The sequence below is a fragment of the Pinus tabuliformis genome, chromosome 7 (assembly GCF_031772625.1).
Source record: "Pinus tabuliformis cultivar Carrire ecotype Pingquan chromosome 7, CPIR1, whole genome shotgun sequence".
NCBI lineage: Eukaryota > Viridiplantae > Streptophyta > Pinopsida > Pinales > Pinaceae > Pinus > Pinus tabuliformis.
In genome coordinates this window covers 738771943-738776541 of record NC_142293.1, presented here as the reverse complement: position 1 = coordinate 738776541, position 4599 = coordinate 738771943, and positions in this window count along the sequence as shown.

Below are 4599 nucleotides of genomic sequence, written 5' to 3'. Positions count from 1 at the left end.
TCTCCATGTAACCAGTAAATCATGATGAAAATACTATCTTGGAACAGTAGGGGATTAGGGCACCCCTCCAAGATAGTAGCCCTCAAGGACTTAATCCAAAGTGAAAACCCTGAAATTGTTCTTATCCAAGAAACAAAGCAAGATCAATCAGAAATTAATAGAGTTATAAGTCAGCAAAAGCGTTACAGTGGATGTGCAAGCGAAGCAAGAGGAGCCTCAGGCGGCATTCTAACTATGTGGGATAGTAATAAATGGAACTGTGACTCCACCAGAATACATCAGAACTGGATCCGTGTCAATCTAGAAAGCAAAACAGGTGGCTCAAAGGTAACAATTTACAACATATATGCTCCGAATCAGTACAGAGAGAAAGAAGTGTGTTGGAACACATTGGAAGCAAGTATAGAAGAAGAGCAGGACAACAATCTCATTATAGCAGGAGACTTAAATCTGGTAATGCACGCTAACGAAAAAAGAGGGGGAAATTTCATCCCAGATCCTTTCAGAAATCGACTTGAGAGCATTATGCAGGAGCAAGACCTTGTCGATATCAGGCCCAAAAACCGTAGGTACACCTGGAGTAACAGAAGAATAGGAGCCGGCAATATCATGGAGCGTCTTGACAGATTCCTTATAAGTATAGCATATCTGTCCACCTTCACTACTGGTCAGTCAAATATTCTCAATGTTTCTGCCTCTGATCACTATCCAATAACACTCACTCTTCATAGTCAATGTCAGCTAGGACCTCTTCCTTTCAAATACTGTTCCATTTGGAATCGTTCCCCTGCAGCAAAAGATGTGGTGCGGCAGGCTTGGATCCAACATGTAGAAGGCTCCCCAACTTATATTTGGGAGACAAAATTAAAGAGAGTAAGACAGGCTCTAAAAAATTGGGCAAAGAACAATTACCAAGAGCCCGAGGTGAACAAAAAGAAAATTAAGCAAGATCTAGAGGAAGTGCAGCAAAGCATTGAAGCCTTTGGGCTGTCCCAGCAAGCCAAAGAGCAAGAAACAAGACTATACTCTCAGCTGAGTCAAACTATAAGGGATGAAGAAACAAAATGGAGATTGAAATCAAGGCAGCTCTGGTTGCAGGAGGGAGATAAAAACACTTCTTATTTTCATAAGCAGGCTACAGTTCGAAAGGCCAGAAATACTGTGAGCACAATTAGGGACAATGAAGGGAACAACTACAATACTCAGGATTCTATAAAGGAAGCAGCCACCAAACACTTTAAAAACCTTCTGACTGAGGATAAAGATGAGGAGGATTACTCAAGTATGCTACAACACCTGTCTAAAGGAGTCACACAAGAAATGAACAACAGTCTCAAGAAAGAAGTAGAAGAAGAAGAAATCCAAAAAGCAATTTGGAGTCTACACCCAGATAAAGCTCCAGGACCTGATGGGTTTCCAATCAGTTTTTATAGAGAGTACTGGCAGATGATCAAAAAAGATCTCTTAAAGATGATACGTTGGGTTTTAAAGAAAGGCAAAATGGGGGGATTTACCAACTCTACCTATCTAGCCTTAATTCCTAAAGAGAATAGACCTTCCACTTTTTCAAGATTTCGGCCAATATCTTTATGCAACTCAGCATACAAAATAATATCAAAAATTCTGTCATCCAGGCTCAAGCCACACCTCTCTTCCCTGATCTCAGAAAATCAAGGGGGCTTTCTCCCCAATAGGCACATTACTGACTCCATCCTTCTTGTGCAAGAGGCCATCCACTCAAGCTTAAGCAGAAAGGAGAAAGGGTTTGTCCTAAAGCTGGATCTTGCCAATGCTTTTGATAGGGTTAGGCATTCCTTTCTGTTTGCTGTCCTTCACAAAATGGGATTTGACTCCTCCTTCATCACAATGATCAAAGCTTGTATATCGGACCCCTGGATCTCCCCTCTGATTAACGGGAGGCCGTGTGCTGCATTCCAATCCTCTCGAGGCCTTAGACAAGGCTGTCCCCTGTCTCCTTACTTGTTTATCCTCATGGCCGAGTCACTCAGTCAAACCCTGGACTTCAACCGGAGAATAGGTCTAATCACTGGCATCAAATTTGAGCAAGGAACAAAGAACATCAACCACTCTCAATTTGCAGATGATACCCTCCTAATAGGAGGAGCGTCCATCACTATAGCAAGGCGCTTTAAGAAGATCTTAGACCAATTCATGGATTACTCAGGAGGGAAGGTCAATCAGTTAAAAAGTTGTATATATGGTTGGAACACATCAAATCATACCATCCATAGCATTGCAAGTATATTTGGAGTCTCCTGCAAACTAGTCTGGAACCACTTCTCCTACTTAGGGATGCCAGTAAGTATGGGACCGCTGAAAGCTGATACCTGGAACGAAATCCTTGACAAAATAAAGAGAAAAATCCAACAATGGGGCACCATGTGGCTGAACCCAGCAGGACGACTTGTTCTTCTAAAATCAGGTTTGGCCTCTCTTCCCATATACCGTTTCTCTTTATACCAAGCTCCTGCTGTTTTCCATCAGAAAATGGAAAGAGCCCTCAGGCATTTTCTTTGGCAAGGAGGGAAAACGGAAAAAAGAAAATTCAATCTTGTAAGTTGGAAGAATGTCATTCAGTCTCAGGAAAAAGGAGGATTAGGAATAAGATCACCAAAACTGCTAAATTTAGCTCTTGGAGCTAAAATAATATGGAGAATGATCACAGGGCCCACAGCGTGGTGGAAGAAGGTTTTAGAAGCAAAATACTTGAATAGCACAAGGCAACAACTCCTGGAGACTAATATACCCAACAGAGATAGTACAAAAATTTGGCAACTCTGCAAGAAGGCCATATCCTTTATGTCTCAGAATATTTCAAAGGTCTCAGGAGGGGGGAGCAGCATCAATTTCTCCACAGACAGAATTCTAGGGCAGCATCCCATTGGATAAAAAATGGAGGCAATCCCTGCCATAAACTGGCTCAATGGCAAAGGAATATTGTACTTGGCTCAAATATCACAATGGGACAATCACTCTCAAGCATGGATAGGTTGGAAATTCCCGGATTACCCCAGAGAGCTAGACACTAGTCTCATTGCCCTAAAGAATCTCCTACACAGCAAAGCTCCGATACAAGAAGGTAAGCAAGATGGATATCGTTGGGACCCAACCGGAACTCAATACACGGCTAAAGCTGGTCATCAACTTTTATGTGACAGCAACTTCCAACAGGACATATGGAACCAATGGAAACTTGTATGGAGAGCAGAAGCACCCCCCAAAGTCAAATTTTTCATTTGGCTGCTCCTGAAAGGGAAAACACTAACAACGGAAAATTTAAAGAAAAGAGGCATAATGGGGCCATCCAGATGTCCAAACTGCTGTAGATCAGAGGAAACAATACAACACCTGTTTATAGATTGTCCGGTGGCTGATGAATGCTGGAGAAAGATGGCCTCAATAGGGGATGCTTCCTGGGAGCCTCAGGAAACTATTGCAAAAATGATTCACAAATGGAGGAAGAACTGTCCATGGAAAGAGAAAAGGAGTAAATTGACGCAAAGGATATGGAATACCATACCTCTAACCCTCTTATGGCGCATCTGGTAGGCAAGAAATGGAAAGGTCTTCCAGGAGAAAGGCTGTAACATCAGAGTTATGTGCCACAAGGCAAAGATGTTAGCGGTGGAGACAGTCACAAACCACACCAAAGGCAAGATCGAGGCAACTAATTACAGCATGGAAGAGAGAAACCTGATAAAAAATTCTAGGGCAGCATCCCATTGGATAAAAAATGGAGGCAATCCCTGCCATAAACTGGCTCAATGGCAAAGGAATATTGTACTTGGCTCAAATATCACAATGGGACAATCACTCTCAAGCATGGATAGGTTGGAAATTCCCGGATTACCCCAGAGAGCTAGACACTAGTCTCATTGCCCTAAAGAATCTCATACACAGCAAAGCTCCGATACAAGAAGGTAAGCAAGATGGATATCGTTGGGACCCAACCGGAACTCAATACACGGCTAAAGCTGGTCATCAACTTTTATGTGACAGCAACTTCCCACAGGACATATGGAACCAATGGAAACTTGTATGGAGAGCAGAAGCACCCCCCAAAGTCAAATTTTTCATTTGGCTGCTCCTGAAAGGGAAAACACTAACAACGGAAAATTTAAAGAAAAGAGGCATAATGGGGCCATCCAGATGTCCAAACTGCTGTAGATCAGAGGAAACAATACAACACCTGTTTATAGATTGTCCGGTGGCTGATGAATGCTGGAGAAAGATGGCCTCAATAGGGGATGCTTCCTGGGAGCCTCAGGCAACTATTGCAGAAATGATTCACAAATGGAGGAAGAACTGTCCATGGAAAGAGAAAAGGAGTAAATTGACGCAAAGGATATGGAATACCATACCTCTAACCCTCTTATGGCGCATCTGGTTGGCAAGAAATGGAAAGGTCTTCCAGGAGAAAGGCTGTAACATCAGAGTTATGTGCCACAAGGCAAAGATGTTAGCGGTGGAGACAGTCACAAACCACACCAAAGGCAAGATCGAGGCAACTAATTACAGCATGGAAGAGAGAAACCTGATCAGTTATGTCCAAGAGAATATTGCTAGCGCTCAGGAAAC